This window comes from Canis aureus, chromosome 22, assembly GCF_053574225.1.
Source record: "Canis aureus isolate CA01 chromosome 22, VMU_Caureus_v.1.0, whole genome shotgun sequence".
Lineage (NCBI taxonomy): Eukaryota > Metazoa > Chordata > Mammalia > Carnivora > Canidae > Canis > Canis aureus.
The window spans coordinates 19,508,494-19,534,348 of NC_135632.1; the positions used below are offsets into that span (position 1 = coordinate 19,508,494).

The 25,855-nt window shown below is 34.8% G+C and overlaps 1 protein-coding gene across 8 annotated transcripts in view; it reads left to right on the plus strand.

Annotated features, from left to right (window-relative positions):
• The window catches only part of STAG1 (STAG1 cohesin complex component), a 395,351-nt gene that overhangs the window by 48,081 nt on the left and 321,415 nt on the right, over window positions 1–25,855 (plus strand). Inside the window, exon 1 of one of the 8 annotated variants that reach the window (XM_077865022.1) lies at window positions 1,514–1,690. The exons of the other annotated variants lie outside the window; for them this stretch is intronic. The gene's annotated coding sequence lies outside the window, so the exon portion shown is untranslated. Of the gene's footprint in view, window positions 1–1,513; window positions 1,691–25,855 lie in introns of those variants that run through there. 8 annotated transcript variants of the gene reach the window in all.

The window sequence follows — 25,855 nt, forward strand, 5'->3', positions numbered from 1 at the left end:
TAGATTTGTGTTGCTCAAGTATATTCCTGTCAAAATCCTAGATCTGCCAAATATGCTCTCATAAAAGATTGTAATTTATATTCCCACCTTTAGTTTGAGTGTTGCCAACACTATTATGAATCTTTAATTTATCTGATGGATAAAAAATAGTATATTACTGTTTTGTCACACTTGACCATTTGTAAATATTTCATCATACTTAACCATTTGTAAAGCTTCCTAAAGCTCATTGTTTAAAAGAAAATACCAGTTATTTAATAGACTTTAAGTGTATTTTAAGTGACACTCATAACTTTCTTTTCTTTGCAGTTGACAGTTACCTTCCTTTATTAGTTTAATCAAATTCAAGGATAAGTTTACTCTGACATAAAATGTTGAAGAAATAAAAAAGAGAGCTTTGTAACCTTTGAAGACAAAAGTAGAACTTGTGAATGTAATTTGACATGTTGACCTTAAAATATCAAGTAGTTGTGCAATGATAAAATTGTTTAGCTCACAGAAAACTGGTACTGTGTGACCATTAGAAAGCCAGTTTTGGCATGAACTGCAGCTGTTACCACTTAAAATCATGAGTTCTAGACTTCTCACACCATTCTTCTTTGAACACTCTGCCTAGATTTTTTACTTTCCTCCTCCTTTTTTTTTTTGTATTTTATTTTTTTAAAAATTTATTTATATATATATATATTTATTTATTTATGATAGAGAGACAGAGACAGAGAGAGGCAGAGGCAGAGACAGGAGGAGGGAGAAGCAGGCTCCATGCCGGGAGCCCGACGTGGGACTTGATCCCGGGACTCCAGGATCGCGCCCTGGGCCAAAGGCAGACGCTAAACCGCTGAGCCACCCAGGGAACCCCTTTTTTTTGTATTTTAAACTCCACTCTTGTATGTGTGTGCAGATTTAATGCTTGAAAGGTAGCTTTTATCTTTTTCTGAAGATGTTGGGAAATTTTCGTTTATCTTTTTATTCAGGAAAATTATAGCTTATATTATCAGTGAAAGTATGGATGTAAACCATGATGGGGACTTTTCATAATAAAAATCCTGTATCTTGTGAAAGTGAAAGAAATCATCATAATGATCTTAATTAACAAAATATATTCAGGGCATCGTAGGTTATTTTAAATGAAAGCTAACTGAAGAAGAAAAAATTGCTCCTATGTATAGGAATAGACTTAACAGAAAATATGGGTACTGAATTGAATTGCCACTTGGTACCTACTTTGAAACTAAGTAATGAGTTACTTAAGAAACTCCTATATAAACTACCTCTTCCAACGCCAAAGATTTAATTCATCCCATGGCTCATCTTTTAGTAAGTCTCCTATTGTTGGGATAGACTTGATGTCTGTTGATTCCTAGGTCTGTGAAAGATGGCCCACACTTAGCATGCTCGGTCTAAAACTATTCTGATATATTTATTTAATTTAGTATACTTAGTAAGTTTGGTGAACTTTGTTCAGATTTACAAAACTTTTTATATCCTTCTTTCTACTTTTTGTCTGCCACAGGAAATAGGGTGAAAAATGGCAAACTCATAAAATTAGGAAAGGCTAAATGGCATTTTGGAAATGGTCACGAGGCAAGTCAACAGCATTTAGGAATTAAAGTTCTTGTCTTGTTGGATGTGAACATAGTTATGAAGGACACTGAAAAACACTGAAGAGCATCAGACCAATATAGTCAAGGTATGATGAGAAAATGCAATTGACTAATTTTCTAAATAGGAGCAATTATGTGGTTTGATCTCTGTAGTAAGACAACTGATAAGCAAATCTAGAGGCTGTGGAAACTGTAAGCACAAGTACACAAAAGTATTTTCTAAAATAGGTAGTTCACTTCTGTTCAGATGTTAAAGTGAACAAAATAGGAAACAGTTTCTTGATTCTTAAATAAAGCCCATATAATTAAATTGTTAAATACAGAAGCTTAGGAATGAAGATTTTTTTTTACCTGAGTCTCCATGGGACCAACATATTTGCTAGCATTTATTATTCTTAAACCTTCTAAAATGATCCCTCACAACAGATTTTTATTTATTTATTTTTAATTTATTTTAAAGATTTTATTTATTTATTCATGAGAGACACAGAAAGAGCAGAGACACAGATAGAGGGACAAGCAGACTCCCTGCAGGGAGTCCTATGTGGGACTTGATCCCAGGACTCCGGGATCACGCCTTGAGCCAAAGGCAGACAGACGCTCAACCATTGAGCCACCCAGGCGTCCCAACAGATTTTTACAAAGAACCCCAGTTCTGTAGAAGACTATATTTCCTGAAGTAGTGATTTCCCAAGCTTTATGTAGGTTACAATAACAAGAGGAAAGTGTATTTTCCACAAAGTTATTTACTATTTTATGATATACGTATTCCAAGAAGAGAAAATTATATCTTCAGGAAGTAGGGGTTTACCTTAAGAATTACTTTGCAACTATTATTCCAGGAATAAGTCTTTTTTTTTTTTTTAAAGAATTTTATTTATTTATTCATGAAAGACACACACAGAGAGAGGCAGAGACACAGACAGAGGGAGAAGCAGGCTCCATGCAGGGAGCCCGATGTGGGACTCGATCCCGGGTCTCCAGGATCACGCCCTGGGCCGAAGGCAGGCGCCAAACCGCTGAGCCACCCAGGGATCCCCTATTCCAGGAATAAGTCTTAAAGTAAGGGCTCAATCACTGGTCTTTAGGAATTAATCTAATAAAATTGCATTGAGAGGTAGGAGAGTTTAGGCTTAAACCTCGACTTTGTTGCTTATTTGATTTTTGAGCAAATCATGTAGCTCCTTTAGTTTCCTGTTCTCTAAATTGATTAATGATGAGTATTAATAGGGCTAAGAGAATGTATCTGAAAGTGATTTGTAAGCTATCAAGTGATACATATGTAAAGATGCTTGTTATATATACATACATAGTCCACTCCTAAAGGTCATAAAATGGAAAGCCAGAGGGAAGTAGAAAAAAGAAAAAAAAAGTTTAGGGGCACCTGGGAGGCTCATTCAGTTCAGTGGCTTGTTGGCTCAGGTCATGACCTCAGGGTCGTGAGATTGAGTCCCACATCAGACTCTGCATAGTGTGTGGAGCCTGTTTAAGACTTCCTCTTTCCCTCTGCCCTTCCCATCTTCTCTCTTTAAAAAAAGATTTAAAAGTGGACTCTTATAATATTAAAATTTCAAATAAAAATTTATCTTAGTTTCTAAGGTTTGCAAAGAGTAATGCCAAGATAAGCTGTTTATAGCAAAAGTTGACATTTGGCTCAATGATCATTTATAATTCAAATGTTTTTAAAAAAATTGAAACAAACAAGACTTGTATTAGTGCTAAATGTCTAGTGATTATTTCTATAGTTATGTGTATATCATAAAAGATACATGACTGCAGATATCTTACTTGCACTAAATTTACCCCATGTTTATTTAAACATTTCATATATAGTTCAGTTTCTATAAATATATGCTATAACTCTTCTGTTAAACAAGATACACATCCAGGGAATGCAGTCAAACTGAGGAAGTTTTGGTCCCTTCATTTTCTATTCCTCTTAGTTACATAACTCCACATTTTAAAGTGTCTGGGTTGTGTTTAATTTCAAAGAGTTCATGTAAATGAAGTTTATCACAGTCATAGGTGGTTGTCAGTATTTGTGATTGGATGCTTATTTTCTAAACCAGAGGTCCTTAGGTAACTGCCATTAGAAACAACAGCTGCTTGTTAAAAATCTCTGATGCTTATCTAAGACTTACTGAATAAAAATCAATCTTGGTTATACACTGGAATTATCTGGAGAGTTTAAAAAATACTGATGGCTGAATCCCACCCCAAGAGAATTTATTTAATTGGTCTGGGTTGTGGATACTGTTTTAAACTGTATTAAAATTACCTGGAGAACTTCTTAAAATGGAGATTTTTGGGCTCCAAATGGAGAGTTTGTAATTTAGTAGGTCAGGGTTGGAGCCTGAGAATTTTGTAGTTCTAATAAATTGGCAGATGATGTTGTTACTAATCCTGAGGCCACACTTTGAGAACTGTACTCTGAGGATGTAAACCACCTGTTTAATTTGGAGACTATGTAATATTAAAAAAACAAGTCCATAAGGAATATAGAAAATGTAATAGATTTCAAAGTAAAAACTGTTAAGTGTGGTAAACTCTGAATCTTAATTTTTAAAGCAAGAAGAATATTACTATATTCATTATATTCATAAGGCTAAAATCTTTAGAGTTCATTTATACTGAAAAATCCCCAATACTATAAATAATAACTTAGCAAAAAGAATATCCTCAGAGATGTTAAAGAAAACAAATGTTTCTGTCAGGTTTATTGAGGTAACAGTAAAATTTACTCTTTCATGAGTTTTGACATATGGAACGTTTGTGTAACCATCAACCAGAATCACAGTGTAGGAGTCCTAACACTTCTGTCATGTCCCTGTGTGGTCAGCTCCTTTTCCAAACTAAGTTCCTGACAATCCCTGATGTCTTTTCTCACTTTGTAGTTCTGCTTCTTCCAGAATGTCATAAAAATGGAATCAGCTAATATGTAATCTTTTCATTTTGGCTTCTTTTAGTAAGTATAATGCATTTGAGATTCATTCATGTTGTGTTTATCAGTCCATCCTCCCTCCCTCCCTTTCACAGCAATTTAGATTCACAGCAAAATTGAGCTGAAAGTGCAGAGATCACATATAACCCCTTCTTCCCTCATGCATACACAGCTTTGTCCTTAGCAACAGTGGTTCATTGTTTCTATTCAGTGAACCTATGCCGACATGTCATTTTCACCCAAAGTCCATAGTTTACATTAGGATGAATCCTAGTTCATTCTTGCTCTTGTACTTAGTGAGTTTTGACAAAAGTATAATGGTATGAATCCACTATTATAGTGTCATACACATACAACAACAGTTTCACTGCCCTAAAAATCTGTGCTTTAGCCTATTCATCTCTTCTCCTTCTTTAACCCTTGACAACCACTGATATTTTTAATGTTCTCTATAGTTTTGTCTTTACCAGATGCCATGTAGTTGGAATTACAGTATGTAGTGTTTTCAGTTGGCTTTTTTCCTCTCAGTAATGTGCATTTAAATTTCCTCCATATCTTTTCATGACTTGATAACTCATTTCTTTTTACTGTTGAATAATACCTTTATGTATTCACTTGCTGAGGACATGGTGGTTACTTACAAGTTGTAGCAGTTATGAATAAAGCTGCTATAAACATCCATGTGTAGGTTTTTATGTGAACATAAGTTTTCAGTTCATTCGGATAACTTTCAGTTGCTGGATTGTATGGTAAGAGTATGTATAGTTTTGTAAGAAACTGCCAAATTGTCTTCCAGGTGCCTGTACCATTTTGCATTCCTGCCAGCAGTGTAAGAGAGTTCCTATAGTTCTACATTCTCATCAGCATTTGATATTGTCAGTGTTCTATATTTTGGCTATTCTAATAAATGTGTTAGTATCTTGTTTTATGTGATGTTGAGTATCTTTTTGTATGCTTATATGCCACCTTTGTATCTTTTATGAGCTGTCTGATCAGATCTTTTGCACAATTTTTAATTGGATTGTTTATTTTTCTGTTGAGTTTTAGGAAATCTTTGTATATTTTAGATACAGTCCTATATCAGATATTTGTTTACAAATATTTTCTACCAGTTTTGGCTTTGCTTATTCTCTTGACACTGTCTTATGCAAAGCAGAAGTTTTAAATTTAACGTTGTCAAATTTATCAGTTTTCTTTCCTGAATTGTACTTTAATTTGTTCTTGCACCAAATGTTGACAAGCTTCGTTTTCTCCATTTGTATTGTATAACCTTTACTCTTGTCAAAGGTTGGTTGACTGTATTTGTTGGTCTTTTTCTGGGGTCTGTATACTGTTTTATTAATCTAGTTTACTGTTCTTTTGCCAATAAATAGTATCTTGATTACTGTAGATTTATATCATCTTAATTAAAGGTTGGTAGTGTCATTTTCCTGAGTTTATTCTTTTTAAATGTTATGTTGGCTATTCAGGGTCTTTTGCCTCCCCATGGAAAATTTGGAATGTTTGTGGTATACTTGCCAGATTACTTGCTGTGATTTTGGTTGAGATTGTGTTGAATTTATAGATTAAGTTGAGAAGAGCTAACATCATGACAATATTGAGTTTTCCTATTCACAAACATGGAATTATCTTTTCATTTATTTGGTTCTTGGAGTTCTTTCATCAGAGTCTTACAGTTTTCCTTACGTAGATCTTATCTAAAGTTTTTGAGATTTTTACCTAAATCTGTCTTTTTTTTTTCCTGGGTACTAATGTAGATGGTATTGTGTTTTAATTTTATATTTCACTTGTTCATTACTGACATATGGGAAAATGATTGGCTTTTGAACATTAACCTTATTTCTTGCAACCTTGCTGTAATTGTTTGTTAGTTTAGGAGTTTTCCTATTCTTTCAGGTTTTCTATACAGACAGTCCTGACATCTGCAGTTAAAGACATTTGTTTTATTTTTCCCATTCTATGTGCCTTTAATTTCCTTTTTTTGGTCTTATTGCATTAACCAGGACTTCTAGTACAGTGTTGAGAAAGAGTGACGAGAAGGGACATCCCTGCCTTGTCCTGATTTTAGCAGGAGAACTTCTGGTTTCTCACCATTAAGTGTGAGTTTAGCTGTAGACTTGTTTTTTCTTTAATTGTATTAAAATACATATAACAAAGAATTTATCATGTTAATTTTGAAATGTGAAAATACAAAACACTACTGAAATCTACATTCTTGTACAACCAATCTCAATTCTTTTCATGTTGTAAAACTGAAACTTAGATACCTATTAAACAATTATTTTTTTCCCCTCCCTGCAGCCATTGGCAGCCACTGGCAGCCACCATCCTTTCTGCCTCTATGAATTTAACCAGCCTAGGTTATATAAGTAGAATCCTGTGAATATTTATATTTTTGAGATTGATTTATTTTACCTAGCATGATGTCCTCAAAGTTTGTCTATGTTGTAGCATATGTATTTCATTCATTTTTAAGAGTGAATACTATTCCACTGATGTGTATACCACATCATTATCCATTCATCTATCCATTTGTGTTGCTTCTGCATTTTGCTATTGTGAATAATGCTGCTCTGAATTTGGGTGTACAGATCCCTCTTTGTAACGCTGTTCTTAGTTCTTTTGGATATATACTCAAAAGTAGAATTGCTGGATAATTTATACCACCTTTAATTTCATTTGGCAGCATTTTGTAGTTTTTAGTGTACAAGGCTTTTGCTTCCTTTATTACATTTATTGTTAAGTATTCTTTTTGATGTTAATGAAATTGTTGTCTTAGTTTAATTTCAAATTATTCACATTTAGTGTATAGAAACACAGCTGCTATTTCTGTACTGATATTGTATCATACAACTTTACTAATTTTTTTTATTAGTGGTAAAAATTTTTTTGTAGGATCTTTAGGATTTTCCACATATAATATGTCATCTACAAACAGTTTTAATTCTTATCCAATTTGGATGCCATTTATTTCTTTTTCTTGCCTAATTGCTGTGGCTTCAGCTACTTAGAACTTCTAGTACTGTGTTAAATAGAAGTGATGAAAGTAGGCATCCTTAACACCTTCCAGATTTTAGATAAATTTTTAGCCTTTCATTATTGAGTGTGATGTTAGCTATGGGTTTTTCATATATGGTCTTTTTATGTTAATGTAGTTCCTCCTATTCCTTATTGTTGAGTGTTTTCCTTTTTTTTTTCTTCTTCTGTTGAGTGTTTTTAATATGAAAGGGTGTTGAATTTTTAAAAATTCTTTAACTCCATCGGTTTGTATGGTCATATAATTCTTTCCTTTCATCCTGGGAATGTAGGAGGGGCACATGGCTGACTCAGTAGAGCATGTGACTCTTGATCTCAGGTTGTGAGTTCAAGCCCTATGTTGGATGTAGAGATGACATTCTCTTATTGTGGTGCATTACATTGATTTTCAGATGTTGAGCCATCTTTACTTTTAGGAATAATTCCTATTTCATTATGGTGTGCAGTTCTTTTAATATGCTCCTAAGTTTAATTTGCTAGTGTTTAGTTGAGTCTTGAAACATTTTATTTTATTTTGTTTTATAAAAAAGATTTTATTTATTTATTCATGAGAGACACAGAGAGAGAGGCACAGACATAGGCAGTGGGAGAAGCAGGCTCCATGCAGGAAGCCCAATGTGGGACTCGATCCTGGGATCCTGGGATCATTCCCTGAGCCAAAGGCATCAACCACTGAGCCACCCAGGCATCCCATGTCTTGAAACATGAAATTATTTTTGTTTATATAATCCAGTCTTAGTAAATGCCAGGGGTTATGGTCATTTTTTTTAAATGGAGAATTTGTATTCCATGGTATTTCTTATTTATCACCTCATGCTTATATACTGCCTTACTTGGATTATGCCTGAGTTAAGAGTGTTTATTGTTCCCCTAAAGCTATAGGCAGATCCATAATATAAACGAAGGGCTTAATTTCACCTATGAACAGCAGGGATTAATTTCACATATGCTAGTTTAAGTCATACAATTAATTCTTGGTGACTTTGATACAGTCTTCAGTTCTAGTATGAAAGATGCACATTCTGCAACTGGGCATAGATAAGTTGTCATAACATTCTGAACTATAATTCTTAGATTAGGGGCACCTGGGTGGGCAGCGGTTGAGCATCTGCATTTGGCTCAGGGCGTGATCCCGGGGTCTTGGGATCAAGTCCTGTATCAAGCAGAGAGCAGAATTCATCATGAATTCTTCCGCTGCCTATATCTCTGCCTCTCCGTCTGTGTCTCTTTGCCCAATTATGAATTAAATAAAATCTTAAATAATAATTCTTAATATAATTTTAGTTTAAGATATCAGAATTTTAAAAGCTTTTCCACAATATAATTCAGTTGATAATTCGTATTCATTTTTCATATTTATGTATTAACACAAAATTTTTTTGTGAGTGCTACAACAACCAATGTTTAGTGTTTTTAAAAGATTACATGTAAGTATATTTCTTTCATTTTTATATTTGGTTAAATTTATACCTTGATGTACCTGTTTAAGATGAAAAAATATGAGTTTATAATTATACAGAAAGACATAAATGAGAATTTATCCCCTGTGCCATTCTTTTTGGCTGATTCTCAACTTTGGCTTCCTACTGCATCAGATCTACCCCCACCTCAAACTAAATCTGGTAAATAGTATAGTATTCTATATTGCACCATATATTTCCTCTCTGTTCATATAATCTTATACAAATAATTGTATTCCCAATTACATATATCGGCTTATTGGCATGATGAGTTTAAAAAAATGAGATCATTATACATACTTGTCTGCAATTTTGTTTTCATTAATGCCTCAGAGAAATCCCCTATTTGAGGCATAATTCTGCTGTCTATCTAATGTATAACTCTAGTTTATGAGTTTTAGCATTCCATAATGATTGCTTCATGGTGTGTTATATAACATTTATTTAATTATTCCCACATTTATGGGAGTATAATTTCCAGGTCTTTGGTATTTTAAACGAGGTTGCATATTTGAATATGTTCTTAATTTCAGGTGCTTATGTTTCTGTGGGGTAGATTTGCAGAAGTAGAATTGCTGGGTTGAAGGTAGGTGTTGCCCAATAGCTTTCACAAAAATTTTCTAGTAGTAGTAGTGTGAGAATACTTTTTTCTGTGTTTCTCTGCCAGAAATTGGGTGATAGTTTTTAAAACATTTGCTAGTCTAATAGGTATAATGTTAAATTCTTAATCTGAATTTTCCTGAGTATTAATGATTTTGAGCCTCTTTTCTTGTTTGTGGACATTTGTGTATGTTCTTTTGTGAGTCATTCTTTTCATATCCTTTGCCCAAATTCTGTTGTTTGTCTTTTTCAAATTGTAGGAGCTCACTGTGTGTTAAAACATTGATACCCATTACCTTTGTTGCAAATGCTTTTATTTTTCCCCAGGTACAAAAGCTTTTAATTTATATGAATTCCTTTATACTTTATTTTGAGTTGTGAATAAGATGTTGCCTATCTTTTCTGACAAATTTTTCTTGTCTTTTCTTTACAATTCGTGTTCATCATGAATTTATTTTATTTTATTGGTATTTTAAAAAAATTTTTATTTATTTATGATAGTCACACACAGAGAGAGAGAGAGAGAGAGAGCGAGAGAGGCAGAGACATAGGCAGAGGGAGAAGCAGGCTCCATGCACCGGGAGCCTGACGTGGGATTCGATCCCAGGTCTCCAGGATTGCGCCCTGGGCCAAAGGCAGGCGCTAAACCGCTGCGCCACCCAGGGATCCGTATTTTATTGGTATTTTTAAAGATTTTATTTATTTATTAATTAGAGACACACACAGAGAGGCAGAGATGCAACACAGGCAGAGGGAGAAGCAGGCTCCTCACAGGGAACCTGATGTAGGACTTGATCCCCATATCAGGGAAGGCAGATGCTCAACGGCTGAGTACCCAGGTATCCCTTGAGTTTATTTTTTAAGTCTTATAACATTAGTTCATCCAGGTTTTTTCCTAGAAGATTATAGCACTTTTTAAAAAAATTCAGTAAGTCATTCATTTCTCACTCATTTGATTTCCCTTACTTTATTCAGAATTTTCATTTTTATGGTATTTTTCTAAATTGGTATTTTATTGGCAGTATTGTTTGTGTATCAATACTGTATTGAGTTGTTTTCTTTGATGACCTGTTTGGATACTCTTTAGGTTCAACTTACCCTTTTTTATCTTTGGTTGGTCTATAGCATTAGTTCATTTATATATATATATATATGATAATTTCTTTCTTAAAAACATAAAACCCTTTGGATTCTAATTTGAATTACATGAAATTTACTATCATAGAGGGTAACTGACATTTCTACGATGGTGCTTTACAAATGTAGTGTTTATGCTTTTTAAATAAGAATGTATAGTGCTGCCTGAGTGGCACAGTTGAGTAGCATCTGACCCTTGATTTTGGCTCAGGTGTGATCTCAGGGTCCTGTGATCGAGTCCTGAGTCATGCTCCACACTCAGCATGGATTCAGTTTGAGATTCTTCCTCTCTCATTTGTGCTCTCTTTCAAATAAATAATCTTTAAAAAAGCAATGTATTGTTTCTGTATATTAGTATCAAATTATTTAGTCATTTAAAAGCCTTATATAGGTCTTGTTGGCTGTTGTAGTGAGAACATTAAAAATTTTTTTATTTAAATTCAATTAATTAACATATAATGTATTATTGGTTTCAGAGGTATAGGGCAATAATTCATCAGTCTTATATAATACCCAGTGCTTATATCACGTACCCTCCTTAATTTAATGTTCATCACCCAGTTATCTTGATTCCCACCCCTCCTGTAGTGAGAACATTTTATTTTATTTTATTTTATTTTTTTATTTTTTAAATTTTTATTTATTTATGATAGTCACAGAGAGAGAAAGAGAGAGAGGCAGAGACACAGGCAGAGGGAGAAGCAGGCTCCATGCACCGGGAGCCCGACGTGGGATTCGATCCCGGGTCTCCAGGATCGCGCCCTGGGCCAAAGGCAGGCGCCAAACCGCTGCGCCACCCAGGGATCCCGAGTGAGAACATTTTAATCTCACTTCAATTTCTATGATTGTTGTTTCTCCAATGTAAAACCTATTGATTTTGTATATTGCTCTTTTCTCCAGCTTTCAGCTAGTGAATGGATAAACAATATATGGTATATTCATATGATGAAATATTATTTAGTCTTAAAAGGAATGAATATTGATTTGTGCTGTAACATGGATGAATTTTCAAAGCATTATGCTTAAAGAAGCCAGATCCAGAAGTTCATATAATACAATACCAATTAAAAGAAAAAAAAATACAATACCAATTATGTGAAATCTTTAGGTAAATCCCAGGGAGCCAAAAAAATAAATTAGTGATTGAAATATTAGTAGATTAGTGATTTGGGATGATGAAAATATTCTGGAATTAGATAATGGTGATGATTCTACAACTTTGAATAAAAACTACTGAATTGTATAAAAGGATTTAATGGTATGTGAATTATATCTCAATTTTTAGAAAGAAATTGACTGTAATTGTATGTTAGGGTTTTAGGGTTGAATTTGGTGTTAGGTAACAGAAAACTAGACTGCACTGGCTTGATAAAATAGGACTTTTTCTTACATAATTTTTATTGATTCACTAGTACAGTGATATCAGAACAGATGTTTCTGTGATTAAACTTTGGCCTATGGCTATTATGGCTCCAGGGGCTGGATTAGAGGAAGCAACAATAACTGTACCAGGAACTGCAAAACAGTCTTCATCTCTCATTGGCTCCACCATGTTAAATGGTCACTTGTGGTTGGAAGTTGGTTGGGGAAAAGAGGGTGGAGAATAAGATTTAGGTCAGAAACTTCCTGACACAGTGAGCTTTCCTGTCTAGATACTTATTTTGACTAATGTTATTTAATGTTTCACAGTTGGAAAGGAATTTGTTGTTGGTTTCATAGTCTTATATGTAAGTGGTTTTTCCCGGCTCACTCAGTTTTTTCTTTTTTAAAGTTCTCTACATTTTCAGGGGTTGTCTATAGCAATTTATTTATGGAAAAGGGAAGAGGGAACTAATTATTCAAGACTCCATTCAGCTTTTTTTTTTTTTAAGCAACTTTGTTGAGTCAGAATTGACATACCATAAAGTGTACATACTTACAATGTATAATTTATTAAGTTTTGACATAGTGTACACCTACAGAAACAGGAATCACCCCAGTCAAGATACTTTTTAAAAAATTAGTGTTGGGGTGCCTGGGTAGCTAAGTCGGTTAGGTGTCTGCCTTCAGCTCAGGTCATGATTCCAGAATCCTGGATAGAGGCCCGCATTGGGCTCATTGCTCAGTGGAGAGCCTACTTCTTCTCCCTCTCCTTTACTGCTCCCCCCCCCCCCCCCCCGGCTTTTGCCCTCTCTCAATCTCTCTCTTTCTCTCTGTCAAATAAATAAATAAAATCTTTAAAAGAAATAAAAAATAAGTGTCCTCTTTTAAATTGAAATATAATTAACATATAACATTATGTTAGTTTCAGGTATACAATATAAGATTTGATATTTCTATATATTGTGAGATGATCACAAGTAAGTCTAGTTAACATTCATCCTTTTTTTTTTTGATAAGAACTTTTAAGAATCACTCAACTTTCAGGTATGCAATATAGTAGTATTTTTTTTTTTTTTTATAGTAGTATTTTTTTTTTTTTTATAGTTCTTTTTTTTTTTTTTAATTCTTTTTGTTTATTTATGATAGTCACACAGAGAGAGAAAGAGAGGCAGACACACAGGCAGAGGGAGAAGCAGGCTCCATGCACCGGGAGCCCGACGTGGGATTCGATCCCGGGTCTCCAGGATCGCGCCCTGGGCCAAAGGCAGGCGCTAAACCGCTGCGCCACCCAGGGATCCCGCAATATAGTAGTATTAACTATAGTTGTATACATAGCTGTATATTATATCTCCAGGACTTCATTATTTTATAACTTGAAGTTTGTACCTTTTGATTACCTTCACCTATTTTACCTACCCCTACCCCTGTCTCTGGCAACCACCAATCCACTCTCTGTGTTTATGAATCCAGTGGGGTTTTTTTTTTTGGTTGGTTGGTTTTGCTTTTGCTTTTGTTTCAAGGATTCCATATATAAGTGAGATCATATTGTATCTGTCATTTTGTCTTATATAACTTAGCATAATGCCCTCAGGGTCCATCTATGTTGTTACAAATGGCAAAATTCCATTCTTTTTTAAGGCTGAACAGCGTGTTTGTGTGTGTGTGTGTGATTTTTTTTTTTTAAAGATTTTATTTATTTATTTGAGAGAGATCAAGAGAGTATGAGCTGAGAAGGAGGCAGATGGAGAGGGAGAAAGAGGCAGATGGAGAGGGAGAGACAGACTCCCTAATGATCAGGGAGCCTGATGCCGGGCTTGATCCCAAGGCCCTGGGATCATGACCTGAACCTGAAGGCAGGCATTTAACGGACCTAGCTACCCAGGTGCCCTGTAAGTGATACTTTTTTTTTTTTTTTTTGTAATCTCTTCATCCATGGATGGAGACTTAGGTTGTTTCTATGTCTTGACTATGGTAAACTGTGCTGCATGAATTTGGGGATGCAGATATCTCTTGGAGATAGTGTGTTTTTTCCCTTCAGATAAATACCCAGAAGTGGAATTGCTGGATCCCATGGTAGTTCTTTTAGCCTTTTGAAGATACTATTTTCCATAGTGGTTACACCAATTTACATTCCTACCAGCAGTGTACAAGGGTTCTCTTTTCTTAGAACCTTCCTTGCCAACAGTTGTTACTTCTAGTGTTTTTGATGGTAGCCGTTCTAACAGGTATGGGGTGGTATAACTCATTATGGTTTTGATTTGTATTTCTCTGATGATCTGTTGATGTTGAGGCTTTTTTTAATGTGTCAGTTGACTATCTGTATGTCTTTTTGGAACAATGTCTACTCAGATCCTCTGCCCATTTTTAAATCAGATTATATTTTGCCGATGAGTTCTATAAGTTTTGTAACCCAATTATTAAATTTATTCCTAGGTATTTTATTCTTTCTAATGTAGTTATAAATGGGATTCTGTTGTTGATACTTCTTACAGTCAACTTCACTAGAGAAATAGTGTTTGTACAATGTGTGGATTCTAAGAGGTTTTTTTTTTTTAAGTGTATTTGAGGTGAATTGTTACATTAATTTCAGGTGTACAGGTATAATTTTAGTTTTGACAGATGTATTCATTTTTGAACCACCATGACCACAGTCAGATGAAAAACATTTCTAGCACTCCAGAAAGTTTCCTCGTGCTCCTTTCCAGTCCTTTACCCCACCACTGTCCTTATTTCAGCCAACCACAGTTCTGCTTTCTCTCACTATTATGGGACAGAATTTTTAAATAGAATTTCATTTAGATAGAATTATGTCGTGTGTACTGTTTTGCTTCTGGCTTCTTTCAGTGAGACATTGTCTTTTAAGAGTTATGCATGTTGTTGCATTCATTCTTTACTGGTGTATAGCATTCCATTGTATGGATATACTTAGTCTGTTTCTTCATTCACCTATTGTTGGACATTTAGGTTCTTATCAGTTTAGGGCTCTTTTGAATAAATCTTCTCATGAAAACTTCTATATAAGTCATTGTGTAGATATAAGTTTTTATATCCACAAATAATCTGTCTACATTACCTAAAATGGCTCCATGTGACCACATTACCATTATTACTCTAAGGAAAATTACGGTAATTTTTTACTATAGCATTTATTCCATATTCATGTTTACCCAGTTGATTCCAGAAGTCTTTCATAGTGCCCCTCCCCACTTGTATGTCACAGCCCACAGTTGTTATATCTTTGTTTTCTATTAATATTAGAAACTCCCTCTCTTATCCCAAGATGTGACTTTTTTTTGTCTTTTTTTTTTTTTTTTACTTTTTTTTGTCTTTTAAAGATTAATGTATTTTTTGGAGAGAGAGAGCATGCATGCAGTCAAGTGGGGGGAGGGACATAGAGAGAGGGAGAAAGAAATCTCAAGTAGACTCTGCACTTGTGCAGATCCTGTCTTGGGGCTTGATCTCATATCCCTGAGATAGTGACCTAAGCCAAAATTAAGAGTCAGATGCTTACCTGACTGAGCCACCTGAGTCCCCCTAGATAGGGCCTTTTTAAATAGGCAAGGTTGCCACTTATATTTCCTATTTGTATTACAATTAGTATCCCCTTTCCTTCTCCAAAATAAAATATAAAATAAGAAGGGCAATATTTATCCTGGGCTCGGTACATACTCAACTTTATCACATGGTGAAGAGATTTTAAGGTAAAAACTAGTTATGACTAAGAATCTCTAGCAAACACAGTCATTTAGTATGTTTGAAGGCTAATACTAGCTTTATTGCATCTTAACTTTTGCATTATTTGCAGTTATTTATAATAATAAATAGATAAAATAAGTAAATACAATGCATTTATTGCAATTATCTGTTTATTGTCTCATCCTTTGATACTTTACTAACTCTTGAGATCCCCCCCATATCTGACAACGCAATTATGCAGCTTTAACTAATCTAAATCTAATTTTGCTGTTTTTAGAAGTTTTAAGAATAAACTGGTTCACCCTCTGTCTTTAAGGTCACCCTCTATCTTATCTTCCTTATTCCACTTTCCACTTCAGTAGAAAATAGCCATCTCTTCATCAGGGTGTACCATCTATAAGGATAATGCTCAAAGTGTAATGACAGTGGTTATCTACGATAAGAGTAGATTTTGGGAGTTTTGTTTTGATTTTGGGAGTCATGTGTTCTTACATTTTCTTTCTTCTGGACTGATGAGCTTGAATATTCCATGCTGGTATGTTGTGTGTAGTCTATTGTTTTTCTCAGTATCTGAACTGCCAGTTTAGGTCACCTTTTTACTGTGGCATTTTCTAATAATACACGTGTCTTTCAAGATCTGAAGTTTACCTACCTGCTATACTAATTCTCTTTGTATATTCTAGTGACTAGCTTGTGGGTGTGTGAGCGCAGTGTGCGTGTGTGTGTGTGTGGGGGGGGGGTGGGGTGGGGCATTGGAATGGAATGGTTAGTACATTTGCTAAATGCTTACCTTGTTCCAAGTTCTCTAGTTTTTAATTTTACATCATGATGACAATGCTTTAGTAATTTCAGTTTCATTGTGAACTTCCATTGGATATGTGTGGATGTCAAAAATACAAAATAGCAAGATTTTATTAGTCTTTTTCTTTCTCTGAATTGCATTGTTTTAAGTATATCTTATATATACATATACACCTGTTTAGGCGTATGATACATCTGGAAAGATACAAAATTGGGTCACAGTGGGTCCACTTGTCTCTGGGGTCAGTGATTGTAAAAATCTTACTTTTCACTATAGATCTTTTGTCACTTCAAAGCACACATATCTTTGTGTACACACTCACGCACACACACACCCATTTAAAATACTGTTTCCACTTTACCTAAAGCATTGTAGCAGGAGCAATAATTTTTAGCTAGTAGGTTTTATTTTTGTGGGCTAGCCTGAATTCTCATGACATTTCTATTTAGTTGGGCATAAGTATGTTGTCTATAATACTAGTAGCTCTAGCTTATATTATAGTTCAAGGGAATCTGTGCTTTGGTAAGCAATAACAACAACAACAAAAATAGAGAAGTGTTTCTGAATACTTATTTGATTGAAACTGTAGAAAAGTGTTTTATTGGTGAATGGGTTATGTGAATCAGCCCATGTTTCATCAACTCAACTTCTAGCACCCTGTAAGTAAGTCACTCAGGTGAGGACATTATTTATTTATTTTTTATCTCTTTGGTTCTGTGCTTAAATCAGTGAGCTCATTTATATACATTTATATCTGCTCATTATTTCAGCATATTACTTTCTCATTAAAATCTTTATGTCTTGTTTTTCAACTGTTTCTCATTTTATCTTTACATATTTCTTAATGCTATCAAAGAAATATCTAGAGATATGTTTAACGTTTAGTATTTATTTCCTGTCTGCATTTGTGAAGATAGTAGGCTGTATTAGGAACTAAATAGAGTATGAGGTAGTGCCTATCATAGGCAGGCATAAAGCTTCTGGAAGAGAAAAGACATTAAGCTATACTGTGTATATATATGTTTTTCTTGTAATTTATATTAAGGAGAAAAAATATCATTAAAAATCAAGAGCTTTTTGTTCTTGTGTTGTTTGTGGCAGTCTTTATAGATGTGAAACTAGAATATACAAAATCCACCAAGAGCTTGAAAATCTATCCATTATTGAAACCCCTCATATGGGTCAATTAACATTTATGCCACTATGTATACATGATTTTTTTCTTGAAAATACAGGTTGATTTTAAAAAATTGAGATTTTTTTTTTTTTAGCTCTTCAAAGTGAATGTACTTTTGTTCTGGTAAATTAGAGTCTTGGTAGAATGTGTAAATTTTGCAGTATAGCCTAAAAATTACTTAATTATGAATCTGTGTTTTTCCCTGGCTTTGCCACTTACTCACTTGGTGACTTTGGCCTCATACATCAAATTCTGCATTTATTAAGTGGTAATATTAGAGGCTTTCTTGGCTGCAGGGCTAGGAAAACCAAGAGATAATACATAATCATGTGCTTTTAACCACAGACGTTGCTGGTAATTTTGAGTCATTCTATAAAATTGAAATGATTAGTGAATAACTTGACTGTAAACTATTGCTGACATTTATATATAGAAATCATTGAAAATTTCCTGAAAATTATGTGATATGTTTTAGTTATTTTTGTGCTAAGTGTCACAATTTCATTAGTCAAATGTAAAGACGTTATATGGAATAAATATATATTATGTCTTAACAGAGTGCTCTTGAATGTTATGACTTGTAAATTTTTGTTGTTGTTGTTACTACTTAATAAGAAACCAGTTTTCTGTAGTAATATGGCTCTGAAGTTTTGAGAAGAATCAGTTTGTCAGTTTAGGGCCTTTTAAATTTTTTAATTAATTTAAAGAATTTTTTATTTTAGAGAGCACAAATGGGAGGGGCAGAGGGAGAGAGAGAATCTCAAGCAAACTCCATACTGAGCGAGGAGCCTATTGAGGGGCTTGATCTCAGGACACAAGAGTTGGTGGCTTAACCAACTGTACAACCCAGGCGCCCCAGGGTTTTTTTTTTTAAAGTATAAATTTTTAAGAGTTTAATTTTCCTAATTACTAGAATCTCATAATGTGAGCTGTAAATAGTATAGAAAATATAAATAGGCAAAAAGAACTTGTACCACCAGTAGGTAACCATCATTAAAACATTTTGATGTTTATTCTTTTAATCTTTTGGTGTGTGTTGCAGGTTCAGGCTTATTATATACAGACACAAAGTTAATTCTAAGCACATCTGTTACTTTTTTCATTTAGAAGTTACTTTTTGTGACAGATGATTTTTGGATTCTTTTTAGCAATATGGTCCTTAGTTCAAACAGATTTTAGGGAGAAATGAAGTAAATAAAACATAAATGTGGAACTGCTCTGGTTGAAGGTAGCACGGAAATATAAAGCCTCAGTGTTTGGCTTTCTTCAGTGGCCCAAAGCGTCTGCCTTGGAAGTACCTCTGAAGAACTCTATGCTTCCTATAGGATATATGGTTGAAAATTTCTACTAAATATTTTTAATGGCAGAATATTACCTTATGTGGCACCTGTGGTTCTTGAATGCAACCTGCCTTGAGGAATGTCATTAGCTGACAGACTCCAGCTACAGAGCCTTTGGAATTTGCTGCTGCACTGAGCCTTGCCATATTCTCCCTGGGCAGCTCCTTGCCAGTAACAGCATGACACACTGAGTCTAGCCATTTCTTCTGAATTTGGGACTTCTCTATGGGCAGTCTTTGCACCTGAATTCTGTAGAGAGCTGACATACAGAGCTGCAGTGATCTGAGGCTTAACACAGTCATCAGACCTGCATTGCAGCCAGAAGGCTTTCTCTGCTTATTCAACTTACTTTCCCTTTCCTTTTTTATAGGCATTTCTCAAAAAGAAGTTCTTTTACTTCTAACTCCATCTTGGTTCTCCTTCCTAGACAACCTGACTTGATACATCCATGTGTATGTGGTGTTTTTTTTTTTTCCATATATTAAATTCATTCATTCATTCATTCATTCATTCATTTATTTATTTATTTATTTATTTATTTGAGAGCCCACTCACACAAGTGGGGTGAGGAGCAGAGGGAGAATCAGACTCCCCACTGAGCAGGGAACTTGATGCGGGGGTCTATCCTGGAACTCCGAGATCATTACCTGACCTGAAGGCAGACATTTAACCGACTGAGCCACCCAGGTGCCCCTTTTATTACATATTTTTAAGAGTTATAAATAATAATGTTCATGGTTTTAAGAAAAGCAAACAAGGGCACAAAGTGAAAATTACCGTTCTTTTCTCCCAACCTTCATTTTTATACCTATGTCATATTCTCACTTATATCATTATTTCCTGGTTTATCATCTTCAGGTAGTGTCTATTTTCTTACTCTTTCTGAAATATAAGGGGATTAGTGTATCTAGCATTGCATTTCTTTTATGTTTGCTCCCCCATCTTTTAGCTAATGATGTTATGATTTTACATTGTCAAGCGTTTGTTTATACTTAATATCTGTAATTTGGACTTTTTTAAAAAAAAGATTTATTTGTGAGAGATACAGAGAGGCAGAGACATAGGCAGAGGGGGAAGTGGGCTCCCCTCGGGGAATCCGATGTGGGACTCAATCCCAGGACACTGAGATTACAAACTGAGCCAAAGGCAGATGCTCAGCCACTGAGCCACCTAGGTGCCCCTATAATTTGGACTTTGACTATAAATTGATTTTAAAAACTGAAGATCAACAGTAGTATTTACCATATTATAATTACTTAAATATAATTTAGTCCTGAACCAAGTGATTTGTTTGAAACTATAAAGGAGGAATGTAATTCTATGTATGTTAGCTCTGCCAAGGAAAATCTTCAAATTTCTTTCTAGATACTCAACTATTTCTGTTCCTTTTGTTCATGTTGTTTTCTTCAGTAGGTTAAGAACACAAGCCATACTTCTTGGGGTTGAATCCCAGCATCAATAGCTACTGGTAATGTGATTGTGAATGAGTTAATTAGACTCTTGGTATTAAGATTTCTGAATTGCGGGATCCCTGGGTGGCGCAGCGGTTTAGCGCCTGTCTTTGGCCCAGGGCGCGATCCTGGAGACCCGGGATCGAATCCCACATCGGGCTCCCGGTGCATGGAGCCTGCTTCTCCCTCTGCCTGTGTCTCTGCCCCTCTCTCTCTCTCTCTGTGACTATCATAAATAAATAAAACATTAAAAAAAAAAAAAAAAAAAAAAAAAAAAAGATTTCTGAATTGCACAATTGGTTTAGCAGTTCTTGTATTAGTTTTCTATTGCCATTGCAACAAATTACCACAACTTAGCATCTTTGAGTGTTCATATGTCAGAAATTCAGTGGGTTAGGCTGAGTCTCTGTAAAGTCTTATAAGGCCCAAATCTGTTGGTAGGGCTGGTTCCTTTTTGGAAGCTTTGGGAGAGAAACTTTCCTTGATCATTCAAATGGTTGGCAAAATTGGTTTCTAAGCAGTTGTAGGACCAAGCTCCCATTTCCTTGTTCACTGTTGCTGTGGGGAGGGGAGTCATTCTCAGCTCCTAGAGACCACTCACATTCCTTGGTTTTTGGTGCCTTTCATCCCTGAACCAACCATGAAGGGTCGAGTTTCTCCTAAGCTTCAAATCTTGCTTGCCTCTTCTGCTGATCCTTGATCTTCTGCCTCCTCCTTTTACTTTTAAGAAAGGGCTTGTGTGATTACATTTGGGTTTACCTGTGTAATTTACGATAATATCTCTGTTTTTAAGTTCCCAACTTTTTTTTGCCATATAATGAGACATACACAGAAGTAACAGCAGAGAGTGAAAATCATGATGGGACCAACATCTTGCCTACCACAGTCCTCCCTCAAGCCTTTGTGAGCCATATCTATCTCATAAGAAGTACATTCACCTCATGCCAAGATCCCCAAAGGTTTCAACCTATTACAGTATCAATTCAGAGTTTAAAAAAAAATCTCATCTAAATTTCATCAGCTCCGAAGCCCCTACCTAAGTCTTGTATTTAAACTAAGTATGATGGAGACTTTCTGTCTGTGGACTTACCTGTAAAACTAAAGAAACCATTTCCTCCAAAGATACAATGGTGGGACAACTTTAGGATGATAGTTAAAGACAATTTTGTTTAAAAGGGAGAGAATAGAAAAAAGGAGTCATAAGTTTCTAGTAGTTTCAAAGACCAGCTAGGAAAGAACATTAGATGTCAAGGCCTGGGAATAATCCTCTGTAGTTTGCAGCTTTACCCTCTGGGCTTGCCCTCCCTGGTTATTTTTGTAGGTTTTTATTCTTTTGTTTTTCTTCAGATTTGCTAGTTCTTGATTGTCTGTACATAGTCATGAAAAATTAAGTTGGTCAGTTTAGGGTAACTGACTCGAGAGTTTCTTTGCTGCAGGGTTGTTTCAGTCATAGATCTCGTTTGGACTGTGGCATGTGGTAGGTTTCTTTAATGTACTCTAAGACATGCATTCTCAAAGGGGTAGAAATTAGTTAGGGGGTTAATTTTTTAATGGATAAGCCACAGATACATATATATACAGTATACAAACATATATAGTATATCTGTTGTACTAAAATTTCATGTAGGTTATGTTTAGGGGATAAATGTCTAAAAAAAACTCCTTGGAGGGCAGTCCCGGTGGCTCAGAGGTTTAGCGTCGCCTTCAGCCCAGGGTGTGAACCTGGAGACCCGGGATCGAGTCCCATGTTGGGCTCCCTGCATGGAGCCTGCTTCTCCCTCTGCTTGTGTCTCTGCCTCTCTCTCTTTCTCTGTGTCTCTCATGAATAAATAAGTAAAATCTTAAAAAAAAAAACAAAAAACAAAACTCCTTGGAGGTCAGTAATGGAAAGAAAGGTGGGGAAATAGTGCTTGTATAATTGAAGGGGAGGCAGGCTATAGGTAGCCAAAATTGTCAAACTAATCATGGCTTATTTGGGAGAATGGGAGTGCTTTAGTGTCTCAAGTGCTGCTCTGCTTTTCTTTTAGGCCTCAACATCCACGCTAGAGCCCTCCACTGAATTGTACATTGTATTTAGAACATTAGTTTTCTAACTTTAAAAACTGAGATCCATAGTATAAAATGTTTTACACTGTAACTTAGTACATACATACAATTTTATAAATATGTAATGGTGCAAAAGTTTCATGAAATTGTACATATTTTCTGTTCTATTCTAGATCATTAAATTGCTAGTTGTACCCACCACAAGTATTTCAAACTTAGAGTTTGAAGAACACTTTAGACTAGTACTTTGGCTTAATCCTGAGGCTGACAGCCATAGCTCTCAGCTCTCTTTAAGCAGGGAGAAGAGGAGAGGCCTAGTCATTTGGAATGCAGTTCTTTAATTACTGATTTACTTAGTTATATCCTTGATGAAATCCCACCTCCACCTCTTGCTCATTATATTTTAAGCTTAGAGCCTCTCTTTGGCTTTTTTGGGAAGATCCAAACCACTATCTTGGTTGCATTTTCCTTTGCTCATTTTTTCTTAATCTCATTTTATTGGTTATATTTTCAAGGTGTTACCCACAATTTTAATCTGGAAGTATATTTCTTTTTCTCCCATACATTTATAGTTTGATTTATTTTCTTTTTGAGTTTGTTTAAAAATGGAACAAAACAACATCCTGTTGTTACCTGAAGACTGGGAGTGGTAGAAAAGACACGTTTCTGTGCTCAGTCTGCTATCTTGAATTGGAAGTCCTGTAGTTTAACCGTTCTCAAGTTTTATATTTTGGTGTTTTCCAATTTTTCTAAAAAGCTTGCTACTACTAAACTGCGTGCATGGCCATGTTTATTTTTAGGAATGATTATAATATGTTGACTACCTGTGTCCATATATTTAGTTACCTATAAAATCTTTAATTTCCCTTTTTACTGGTACTAACTGGTTGGGTCATGGTTAAGTGAGGTGGTTTCTGGTGAAGCTATCACATTTTTAAAATTCCAGTTCTGCCATTTTTAGCTCTTTGCCATTAGGCAAATTACCTCATTTCTCTGTACCTGTTTGCTTATTCTAAAGCCAAGGATAAAGTTTTGACTTCATAGGGATGTTGTAAGAATTACATGTTAGGGCATGTGAAGAAAGCTCTTAGGACAGTGCTTATCATGTATCATTTAGTAATGGTTTTTTTCTATATTATCATCATAGCTATACTGAGCCACACATATATATATCCTTTTGCTTAAAAAGAAAATTACATATATTTTCTCCTCTTGAACATTATTTATCCAGACATCATAGGTGAGCCATTTCCTTTGTTTTCAACCTACTTGATTTTCATTTAAAAAAATCTAATTGTTTTGCTGGAATTATTAAAAAATAATTATGCCAATAATAAGATATTGGCATAACTAAGAGTGAGTTAGCTAAACTAAGAGAAAGGGTGAGATGTGATTAGAGAAACACCAGTTTGTTAGGATAAAGCGTTGGAGATTGCAAGCCCTATTCACTTACATGGGCTTTTCATGGGTCATAGTTAAAGTTACCAGGTATAGAGTCAGAGTGGGTTAGAACACTGATCCTACAACTTACTGGCTATATGACCTTGGGTAAGTTACTTATGTTTTCTATGCCTCAGTTTCACTAACTGTAAAGTAGAGGTAATAAGGGATATTGTGAATATCCCATGAATTAACACATGCAAATTGCTTAATTGTACTTAGCTATTAGTATTAATATTTTGTAAGGATTTTGAATTCAGGGTTTGGTCGTGTTCAGAGTTTATGTAAGTATTAGGAATGCAGGGTTGAAATAAAGGGTGAGATTTTTATATTGAAAAGAGAAATGTACTGTGTACTTCCACTCTTTGGGGATGGAATACCATTTAGGACAAAGGAATTATTTAGATTAGAAAATACTTCATTAATAAAACAATACTTCAATCATTGGACCTTCCAGGCTTGTTTGGAGGTCTTAGGAACCATACCCAGTCATTGCTATGGTGACTTGTTTGTTGCTAGTTCTCTCACTGAACAGCCTTTCAATCAATTTGTTTTTCATCCTTGTTATATCTCACTTTCTGAATTTCTGCTTTAGTAGTTAAGAGTAGTTAGTACTCAGTTTTTTAATCCGTCCTTTGAAGTTGTACAAAATTTAAAGTTAAAATATATAAGAAACAGTATCTTATATTACACAATTTGTAGTTTCTTTTAGAGTTTATTACTCAAAATATTTTCTTTTCCAGTTTTTGACAATTAGGTTAGTAGCCATTTCACAATGTTTTATTTAGTAATCCTATCTGTAGCAATTTTTTCCTAATTACATAACACTTTGAGTAATACTTTTTATGCCTTCTGTTTTATTACACGAGTTAGATGTTTGAGTATAGTTGTAGAAATAGGTTTCTCAAGACTGCTAAGTTTTGTTTACTATTTTGTCTTTAATTATGAACATTCATTTAGTATCAATTTTGAGATTACAGAGACAAGATTTTTTTAATTGCAGAATTGCACCCTATTCAAATGACTTCACTGGTTAACCCTGGCTGACTGTACTATCTTTTTATGAGAAGGAATTTCCCCACAATAGTCTTGGAAGAAGAGAGATGTCTGTCTCTGATAAATTGCTAAAATAATGATTTTTCTTGAAAACAGTAGAATTTAGTATTTGCCTATAGATCTTCTCATTACCTGTGAAGTATGTGTTTGACACATGCACACACACAGACATGCCATATGTATGTTGAAAAACATTTTGATCTACCAAATTTGAGCCAACTTTTTCATTAGTAAAATTGCATGAAAATTTGGCAGTTTATTACAGCATATGTTCATTCATTCATTACTCTTGATGGTCCATTGCTGAATGTAGTTCTGATCATTCTTTGCTGTGTCAGTTTTGTGCATTACTAAACGTGGCATTCAATCACTCTGTTATTAATTATAAGCTTGATTTTGAAAATTACAGCTGCAATAGCATTTGGTTCAAGAATATCAAATATCCCTTTTGTTAGGAAGTAGTTGCCCTGTTGAGGTAGTTGAGTTTTTTGTTTCCTTTGGGTAATAGGCTATGTTGAGCTTTGGTTGTTAATTGATAGATGTGGTATCCTCTCTGTGAGAGCTTTTAAAATGCATAACACGTATTTCAGAAAGCAGCTGTTGCTATGGCAACTCTCGGGTCACTTGCAGCTCAGCTTACATGATTGGCTGTTAATGGAGTCTAATATGCTTGAGAAGAGAATTGAGCAAATGAAAGAAGGTTTTGA